The sequence below is a fragment of the Eleutherodactylus coqui genome, chromosome 9 (assembly GCF_035609145.1).
Source record: "Eleutherodactylus coqui strain aEleCoq1 chromosome 9, aEleCoq1.hap1, whole genome shotgun sequence".
Classification (NCBI taxonomy): domain Eukaryota; kingdom Metazoa; phylum Chordata; class Amphibia; order Anura; family Eleutherodactylidae; genus Eleutherodactylus; species Eleutherodactylus coqui.
The window spans coordinates 50,464,054-50,475,265 of record NC_089845.1 but is presented as its reverse complement, the minus strand read 5'-3'; positions in this window follow the sequence as shown (position 1 = coordinate 50,475,265).

The following is an 11,212-nucleotide window of genomic DNA, read 5'->3' as shown; positions in this document are numbered from 1 at the left end:
TTGTACCTTGTCGACACCGGAAGTGGGGGTGCTGACAGCAGGTAACGCCCAGGCTGTGCCCCTTGTTGCTGATTGGCTGCATTGCATGGGTAGAAGGAACAGAGAAAAGGAACCGGAGCTGGAAGCAGCTTCTGGCCGCCGACAAGCAGTAGCCATGCAAGGACGCTGGGGACTGGGATGCCGTAAAAGCATCCATGCATAGTAGGCAGCACAGGCAGCACACAGACACCGCAAACAGATGGCGGCACGAGAGGTGTCAGCGGACCAGGGAGCACTCATCGCAGCGCAGCGTGGAGCAGGAAACAATGTGAGCGAAGTGTTGGGGAAAGTTCTGTGGGGGAAAGGTGGCCACAAAAGAGACACCGGCGCACTGTCAGCTGCGGCATATAAGGAACTGTGGTAGTGCCGTGACGGCAACGGGTTCCAATGCAGTGAAGATGCTTGGGCAGAAGAAGAGTCTGAGCTCCGGCGTGTGAGCTATCAGTGTCAGCTGCGGGGTCCCAGTCTGGATCTTCGGTCTGAAAAAAAAAGGCTGCTCCGGCTTCTCACCTACCAGTGCGGGGTCGCAGTCAGGGGAAATGCTCGGCTATAGTGTGTGTCAGTCACGCGAATGGCACCTAATCCTCACAGCCTCCAGCAGCCAATCATGACCTGTGGGCTCCACACTTCTCCATACTTCCAGTGGAGACAAGATACAATAGTACCCTAGTCATCCCTTGTTTTGTGTTTTAACCCCTTTCCAACATCCACCATAAATGCATGGCGGAAGATACCAAGCAGCACGTGAAATGGGCTCAGGAGCCAAGCTTGCCCCATCTGTAACTGGTACCAGCTATGTTAAAAAGCTGACACCAGGCTGCAACAGCTAGAATCAGGAATAACAATGATTCCAGTTGTTTAACTGGTTGTTAGTATCAACTGCATGATCTAAGTGGTTAATCAGAGGGAGCGTGCTTCTCTGACACCCTATTGGCCCCATGCAACATGATCACAGGTTGCCAATGGGTTGCTATTACAGTCAGTGGCCCTCAAGGCTGCCATATTAGTACACCTATTACATCCTGTCAGAGGAAAAGTGTGATAGAATAGTGCAAACAATACAATATACTGCAATTACAGACGTATTACAGTGTGATACCAGTAGAGATGAGCGAGCATACTCGGAAAAGCACTACTCGCTCGAGTAATGTGCTTTATCCGAGTATCACTGTGCTCGGGTCTGAAGATTCGGGTGCCGCTGCGGCTGACAGGTGAGTCGCAGCGGGGAGCAGGGGAGAGCGGGTGGGAGAGAGGGAGAGAAAGATCTTACCTCCGTTCCTCCCCGCTCTCCCCTGCAGCTCCCCGCTCCGTGCTGGCACCCGAATCTTCAGACCCGAGCACAGCGATACTCGGATAAAGCAAATTACTCGAGCGAGTAGTGCTTTTCCGAGTATGCTCGCTCATCTCTAGATACCAGTATACAAACAACTGCATGGAACAGTCTGCTTGTGGGCCTAAAAAAAATGTAAAAAAAAGGGTTAAAATGTTCAAAAATATTATTAAAAATCATAATGTTTAACGTACGTCCACATGAGATGTATAGTCCGCAGCAGAAAATCCACAACGAATCAGTGCAGATTTGCAGTGGACCACATGCCCTCATTTGATGGTATGGAATCTACTGTGAAAATCTCTAAGGGATTAAACGGACAACTGTGACTTTGTCCCATTTTGCAGACGTGAAAATCACGCCCATAAAACGGAACAAAAAGAAACCATTGATTTGTAGTTGTAGTATTTCTACGTGTGATAAAAGATAGGGCAGGACCTATCTTCCTGCTTTTTTTTTACCCGCACGCAATAGCGTATTCGCGCATGTGCCCATCTGTTTAGGCCCTAAACCTCATAAATATTAACACAAAATAAAACAGAAAAAAACATGAAAAATACTCTGGAAAGTAGTACAAGAAAGGAACAAAATTACCATTCTTATTAAAGCCTTTTGGAGCCATTGTCAATGTTTAGGTCCTAAATAGGAAATGTAAAGGGGTCACAACTTGATTATTCAATGCTAATTGCAAAAGTAAGTGCACCCCTATGTAATGTACCTAATCTAATTCTCTAACTTCCCGGTTGCATAAAAACTTGAAATTTGGCATGACCATTCTTTAGGTCATAAATAGGAAACGTAAAGGGGACACAACTCGATTATTCAATGTACAGTTGAAGAGTAAATGCACCCCTATGTTATGTAACTTCCCGGTGTCGTCCAAACTTAAAATTTGGCAAGAGCATTCTTTAGGTCCTAAATAGGAAAAGTAAAGAGGTCACAACTTGATTATTCAACGCTAATTTTAAAAGTAAGTGCACCCTCTCTGTAATGTACCTAATCTAATTCTCTAACTTCCCGGTGTCATACAAACATGAAATTCGGTGCAAGCATTCTTTAGGTCGAAAATAGGAAAAGTAAAGGGGACGCAACTTGATTATTCAATGTACAGTGCAAGAGTAAATGCACCCCTATGTTATGTAACTTTCCGGTGTCGTCCAAACTTAAAATTTGGCACGAGCATTCTTTAGGTCCTACATAGAAAAAGTATAGGAGTCACAACTTGATTATTAAAAGCTAATTGCAAAAGTAAGTGCACCCCTATGTAATGTACCTTATCTAATTCTCTAACTTACTGGTGTCGTAGAAACGTGAAATTTGGCACAACCATTCTTTAGGTCCTACATAGGAAAAGTAAAGGGGTCACATCTCGATTATTCAATGCACAGTGAAAAAGTAAGTGCACCCCTATGTCATCTACCTAATCTAATTCTCTAACTTCCCGATGTCTTACAAACGTGAAATTTGGTACGACCATTCTTTAGGTCCTAAGTAGAAAAAGTAAAGGGGTCTGTTGTAGATAGCACACAGACTGTTTCATACTTCACAGGAGACAATCTACCTAGAATGGGGTTCTGTTTCCTAAGCCACACCTAAAGAGCTATAGAGAAGATGTTTAGATGAAATAGGAGAACAAAGCATGGACTATACTAGTTTCATTTAGATTTAAAGGGGTTGTCTCGCGGCAGCAAGTGGGGTTATACACTTCTGTATGGCCATATTAATGCACTTTGTAATATACATCGTGCATTAAATATGAGCCATACAGAAGTTATTCACTTACCTGCTCCGCTGTTAGCGGTCCCGTCGCCATGGCTCCGTCTAATTTCGCTGTCTTCTGGCGTTTTTAGACGCGCTTGCACTGTGCGGTCTTCTGCCTGGTGAATGGGGCCGCTCGTGCCGGAGAGCTGGTCACCGCGTCGTCATCGTAGCTCCGCCCCGTCACGTGTGCCGATTCCAGCCAATCAAGAGGCTGGAATCGGCAATGGAACGCGGAAGACAGAAGAAGAAACTCCACGGTGCACCATGGGAAGACCCGTGGTGCACCGTGGGAGAAGACCAGCGGCGCCATCTTTAAAAGAAGAAATGAAGAAGCTGCAGAATGCTGATGCAGGTAAGTGCAATGTGCTATTTAAAAACTAACCTATGCTTTCTTTTTCACAGGGCATAATGCAGGGGTCCATTTAAAAAAAAAAATTTCGCTTTCGCCGCAAGACAACCCCTTTAACTGACACCCCCTTTCTCTCACTCCAATCGTATAGATCGTAACCACCCTTAGGGCGCCCACCCACTGGCGATTTTTTTCCCTGCGAAATTCGCAGCATTTTTTTCTCTACAGGGGTCTATGGGACTTGTAATGTTAAAATCGCGATCGCGCAAAATCGCAATTTACCGCGAAATCGCGATTTTGCGCGATCGCGATTTTAACATTACAAGTCCCATAGACCCCTGCAGAGAAAAAAATGCTGCGAATTTCGCAGGGACAAAAAAATCACCAGTGGGTGGGCGCCCTTAACCTTGCTTACGTAGTAAAGCATATATATATATATATATATATATATATATATATATATATATATATATATATATATATATGTGTCTGCCTCTTAATAAAGTTAGAAGAGCTTCATTGTCTTATGATACTAGCTGGTGTCATGTGTCAGTGATTTGTGTGCACATATACTTCTCACAATCTGGACAAGGTAATGAATCATGCTATGGAACCCCTTTGTAGATTTCTCCCCCCCCCCCCCCCCCCCCCCCCCCCCCCCGCTAACAGGGTCACAACTTGATTATTCAATGCTAATTGCAAAAGAAACTGCACCCCTATGTACTGTACCTAATCTTATTCTCTTACTACCTGGTGTCATACAAGCATGACATTTGGCACGACCATTCCTTAGTTCCTAAATCGGAAAAGTAAAGGGGTCACAACTTGGTTATTGAATGCTAAGTGCAAAAGTATAGGCCCATTTACACAGAGCGATTATTGCTCAAAAATCACTCAAATGACAGTTTGAGTGACAGCTTTGCGCGATCATTTTGCATAAACTATTAAGTAGCTACTCAGCTTATTAGCGTGCAAATGTTCTCCAGCGGGTTAAATAGCTGAAACATTGCTATCAGCACTACCCGCGGAGAACCCCTATGTTATGTAACTTACTCGTGTCTTACGAAATAGAAATTTGGCACAAGCATTCTCTAGGTCCCGCATAGGAAAAGTAAAGGGGTCACAACTTCATTATTCAATGCTAATTGCAAAAGTAAGTGCACCCTTAAGTTATGTACCTTCCCGATGCCGTACAAACGTGAAATTTGCCACAACCATTCTTTACATCCTAATAGGAAAAGTAAAGAGGTTGCAACTTTCCTATTAGGATATTCAATTCTAAGCGTGAAAAACTGTGAAAATCTGTGATACATGACAGTTCTTTTCTTAGAAACTATAAAGCCGAGGAAAATGATTTGTATACTGAGGATAATCTACCTAACCTCTATGTTAATATACTGAGGAGAATATAACTGACTGTGTATATACTGAAAGGCTGTAAAGAAAGCGGCCATGGACTGCAGGGATGAAGCATGCCTTTAAGGCTAAGAAAGGGCTGCAACCTCCAGTCTGGGGGTAAATTTGAATAAAAAGGGGCGTTACCTTTTAAGGGTAAAAAATGAGGAGAGTGGGAGGGTTGGGACATTCTGCAGAGGGACATCGGTACATGCAGTCTGAGGAGAATCTAACGCTCCTCTATGTCTATACATATTTTATTCCTTGATTCCTCTGAAGTAACCAGGACTCCTGTTGTGTCCTAACCGGATGTGTGGCGTACACAAACAAAAGAATAAGCACAGCTGTGTGTAACACAACCAAAAAGCACGACCATGCAACGTAAATACAAAATGAAACAAGGGGAAAACTTTTCCCTGAAAACCTCTACTCCAGGAGAGACCCCTGCCTAATTGGCAGGCCAACCGCTATGATAAGTGCAGGCCCACACGTGTAGCTTGGCCACTAACAAATCCCTACCAGGGAGCCCTGAACACAATAATGAATGGTACAAGGAAACAAACTGTGGTACTTAGCTCGGGCAGTAGTCTGTAACAGGGAAATGGAGCTCCAGAGACAGGCAGCGCCCCTCACCATCAATCCAAAACCAAACTGAAATGACCCGCACTGACATCAAATTTAAGTTAGACTAAATAGGGCAGGGCAACTAGAGACAGGTGAGAACTGACATCACTCACCTGACACCACTCCCCTCAGCCCCAGGAAAGACAGAGATACTGCTTAAGGGCTTATTTAGACGACCGTATATCGGCTGGGTTTTCACGCCAAGCCGATATACGGTGTCCTTGTCTGCAGGGGGAGGAGGATGGAAGAGCCAGGAGCAGGAACTGAGCTCCCGCCCCTTGCCACTATTTGCAATGGGAGGGGCGGGGTGGAGCTAAGCGCAGTTACTTAGCTCTACCCCCGTCTAGCCCCCTCCTATTGCAAATAGTGGCAAGGGGCGGAGAGGGGGCGGGAGCTCAGTTCCTGCTCCTGGCTCTTCCATCCTCCTCCCCCTGCAGACAAGGACACCGTATATCAGCTTGGCGTGAAAACCCAGCCGATATACGGTCGTCTAAATAAGCCCTTCACCTGGTCCGGCCTGAAATCAAGGCGAAGATCTCAGAACTGCTGCAACAACTCCATACATTTTTCCATGCGAACAACAGATAAACACCTGTACAAATTAATTTGGGTAAAGCCAGTTGTATCAGCTAGTCCAGTATATTTAGTAACCCCCAGCTCCCCCCTGGCACAAACAAATCCGACTTTCGATGATGGATAGCCAGAGATCTCACCAGAATAGTTGATTTGTGGATTGACTGGTCTTCAAACAATTTGAGTTCTTCCGAGCTGTCCACTCTTTTCCAAATTCGGAGATTTTTTGTCTTCAACAAATTAGAAAATCACACTTTTTTAATGTGAAAGTCAAGAGGACTTTCTAATGTTAAAATCGTATCGCATTGCAACTCAAGTTTGTTCCATTGCAATACGATAAAAATGAGGCTCCGTAGGGAAGCATTGGGAGATTTTAAAAAATGCAAAACGCAGAAATACTACAATTTTTTTTATCACAAATGTTTTGAAAAAGAAAAAAAAAAGTTTTGTGCTAGAAAAAGCAGTGCTGACGTCCAAAAATCATTAGAAAAAAGACGTGATTCTTGCTGCGATTTTCTCACGGCGAGATCGCAATCGCCAGTGTGCAGAAGCCCTTAGGGTGGTTTCACACGGTTGAGAAAATTGCGCGATTTTCACCTGATGCGAGAATCAGTAAAAAAGCAGATGATGAATCCAATGATTTACAATGATTCCCTTCTCATTAGCGATGTTTTCCCTCATGCGATGTTGAGTGGAAAAAAATATGCAGCGTGCTCTATCTTTCTGCATTTCGCGTTTTTTATCTCCCATGTTTTCCTATGGAACCCGCTTTTTATCGCATTACAGTGCAACAAACTTTGCGTTGCGAGATTATTCTATAAAAAAGCATCGCCAGTACTCAAAAATTGCAGGAACAAAGATGCTACTTTGCCGCAAGCTTAAAAAGGCCTCTTGAGGCCGAAACGTAGCCTACCCTTTTTTAAAGAAGACCATGGAACAATAAAGATTGTATTTTTTATGAAGCTTATGCATGCTGCCACTTCTTCTTACTATATAAAGAACCAATCGCAGTCATCGCTTCCTGGAAGTGGGATTTATGAATCTTGCAACCAGGAAGTGATGTTGTACGAGCGTCCGAGGACTGCGGGAACCGCGCCGGAGCTCTGGAGAGCAGCGGGAGGGACCTAGACCGAGCCTGCTAGGTAAGTGTAATAAGCTTGAAATTCATTGACATTGCCAGCTTATTGACAGCCATGGCAATCCACTGGGTCACTCCAATCGCATTGCAAATGGCCAATGGCCTGACAGAGGGAGCGCTTTCCCGCTGTTGAAGGAGTTTTCCGGAATTATACTAGTGATGACCTATCCTCAGGATAAGTCATCAACAGTTAATAAGCAGAGGCCTGCCACTAGGGATAACTGCCGATCAGCTGATTAAAGTTACAATGGCATTCAGTCCCTGAAAACCCCTTTAAATTGGCACATAAAGGTTTAAACGGCCTAAATAAGAGTTATCTGAGTATTTAAACTTTTTGAAAACTCTGCAGACTTGCTCATCCGTGTTTTTCAGCCACAACGCAGCTATCCCTCGGCTGGAGAACATGGGTACTAATGGGAGGTACATCTGAGGTTACAATGGGAGGTGTACCTGCATTACCGATCCAGGCTACTGCAATGTGTACAGGGCTGTGAGTTTCCAGCTCCGTACACACTGAGGGCTCTTTCATATTAGCGTATGCGTTTTTACGTTCTCTCGTCGGCGCCGTAAATTCGCATGAACAGCTTATTTTCAGCGATCATGGCCAGCGATAATTAATAGAGATGAGCGAGCGTACTCGGAAAAGCACTACTCGCTCGAGTAATTTGCTTTATCCGAGTATCGCTGTGCTCGTCCCTGAAGATTCGGGTGCCGCTGCGGCTGACAGGTGAGTCGCAGCGGGGAGCAGGGGAGAGCGGGCGGGAGAGAGGGAGAGAAAGATCTCCCCTCCGTTCCTCCCCGCTCTCCCCTGCAGCTCCCCGCTCCGTGCCGGCACCCGAATCTTCAGGGACGAGCAAAGCGATACTCGGATAAAGCAAATTACTCGAGCGAGTAGTGCTTTTCCGAGTACGCTCGCTCATCTCTAATAGTTAACCTTTTCTCATCCATTCACACGACCGTAAGCAACGTTTTTAGCGAAAGAATACGTTGCACCCTAGTGCGGTAAAGCCCTAGTTTGGCATAAATCTTCTCAACCTGTAAGCTGTTTGCAGCGTTGGACGCTGTTAAACTGCCTCCCCCTCCCTTTCTTTTTCCAGCTCCCATAGGAGACTATGGGAGCCACCCCATATATCGGTCGAAATCTAGTTCCAGAACTATCTTTTTACCCGCCGTATACTCGGTGGCGTGTATTTCGGTTGCATATGTTCCATTTTTCATGGTTCAACATTTTCACGCGCTGTATATTCGTGTGAACGAATACTTTGGAAACTAATGCTTCTTCAGATGGTCGCATATATCAGTCAGCCGTAAAAATTCAGGGGATCCCTGCTGATCAACTATTGATGACATATTCTGAAATTTTTAGTCAATGTCAACAAAAATGATTCCATTCAATGACAGGAAACAGAGATCTATTGAAAAGGGTGAGAAATTGATGAAGAAAGTGTAACAGTAAGTTACACAACTTTTCCCTGAATAGTAATTCAGCTTTATTGCCATTAAACTGGAAAACCTATTAACTAGCTGGCCTGGCACAAGGTCTTTTTAAGTTAAGGTGACGAGACGTCCTGATTTAGGCGGGACAATTCTTATTTGGAACCCTGTGTCCCGCTTTCCCCGGGGACAGCCATTTGTCCCGCTCTCGGAATGTCTGGTCACCATTAAAGTGATTACCAGCCGGGGTGTGGCAGCTACTCGGCCGGTAATCACTCTGCAGCGTTCGCGGCCGGATGCACACACCGATGGCAGTGTGTGCATCCGGGTTCTTCCTCCCCTCCCCCACTGACATCTACTCTTTGATTCCACGAGAGAGAAGAGGAGAGTGGGGGAGGTGCTGCTGAGAAGAGCAGCGTTGACCTAAAGACCAGGAGGAGGGTAAGTATATGTGTCATAGGGGAGCGCTATTACTACTGAGGCCACTGTGGGAGTCACTATTATTGCTGGGGCTGGTATAAGGGAGCACTAATACTATTGGGGCTACTGGACCACTGTGGGGGTCATTATTATTGCTGGACTAGTATAGGGGAGCACTGGACCACTGTGGAGATTACTATTATTGCTGGGGCTGGTATAGGGGAGCACTAATACTATTGGGGCTACTGGACCACTGTGGGGGTCATTATTATTGCTGGACTAGTATAGGGGAGCACTGGACCACTGTGGAGATCACTATTATTGCTGGGGCTGGTATAGGGGAGTGCTAATACTAATGAGGCTTCGTGGGGGTCACTACCGTATTAATGCTGGGGCTGGTACAGGAGAGTGCTAATTCTACTGTGGCTACTGTGGGGGTCACTATTATTGCTGGGGCTAGTATAGGGGAGTGCTAATTCTACTGTGGCTACTGTGGGGGTCACTATTATTGCTGGGGCTGATATAGGGGAGCACTAATACTATTGGGGCTACTGTGGGGCAGAAATGCTGTGGAATTTGCTTCCTGCCGCTGTATATTTTATAACAACTGAGATAAAATCAAATGTTGTGATAAGCCCCACCCCTGACCACACCCCTTTGTCCCGCTTTGGCCCTGGGGAAATCTGGTCTCCTTATATAAGTAGAAGATCCCTTTAATGTAAACCAATTTACATATTGCCCCTATCAAAAGCATTTATCTGGTCCATTTGAACTCTTTCATAGTTGGATCATTTTGAATCATTGTGGTTGTAATTAGTCAAAACCAAACTCCCCTCCCATTGTCCTGAACTTCTGGTTTTAGCAGTGATGTCATGCTGATACCTGTGGTCTACCGCTATCAGCCTGATGCAACCAACCCCAACTGTTGTTTACCTTGTTGCCGATTAACCAAAGAAAAATTAGCAAGTCCTGATTAAAAAAAACACTTTCCTCAAAGTTAAAAACAGAACAGAACAAACTCCATGTGTCATGTGACCACTGCAGCCAATCACAGTCTGCAGCAGTCACATGGGATGAGATGCGATATCGCAGCGTTAAAAAAACGCAAGTGTGTCAAAGCCCGAATCCATGTGTTTTCACAAAATTTTTTTTTTTTTTTTTTAAGGCTAGGCTAGTTTCACACAGGGGGCGATCACGACTATCGCCGCGAGAAAATCGCAGCAAAATCATGACGTTTTCCCAGCGAATTATGAGCGTGAACGCTGCTTTCTCTCACAAAAACGTTGCTGCCACTTGTGATTCTCTCGCACGTTTTTTTCGCACGATTTTTAAGTGCGAAAGTCGATAGGACTTTCAAATGCTAAAAACGCATCGCACGAAAATCGCAAGTTTGTGCTTTGCGATGCGATAAAAAGTAGGCTCCATAGGGAAACATTAATTAATTAATTAAAACGCAGGAAGATAGATAGGGGGGTTGTTTTCCTTTTTTTAAAATATATTTTTATTTTATTCTGTAATTTTTTGAATTAATTTCTGTAAGAAGCCCTAGTTCATTTGGAGGCCATGTGCCTAAAGGGTTAATCCCCGTGACCGTATGTTTACTGTGTATGACGCAAGCTCTTTACGCCCGTGTGATACGCGGTAACATTGCCTTACACAGCTCCACTCACATTAGCGAGTCGGAATTGCGTAATACGCGAGCGGAAAAAAATATGCAGCATGTTCTCTTTTACAGCGTATATACATGAGACAGAGCCCATTGTTCTGTACGGGCGTGTATACGTGCCGCCATTTGGCAATGGCGCGGGAAATATAAAAAACCCAGGTGTATTGCGCATGACCGCATGTGGGGGTACGTAGTCACGTACAGTACAGTTTACACGCCATACGCAGGGTCACGGTCGGCTCCGCAGCGGTTTACGCTTACAGCCGCGTGATGCGCCATAATAATACGCTCGTGTGAATGAGCCCCGAGACATTTCTGTCCTGCGGCCATTTTTAGGTTTCCATCAATGAGGACACAATTAAGGCTTCAACCTTTATAAGTATGTGTGCAGATGCACAGCAGTGTTGTGGTTGTCCTAGCGCCATGACACCCACCTACAAGTCATGGTCTACCGCCCCTAACAACAGCAGAGCAGCCCATGGT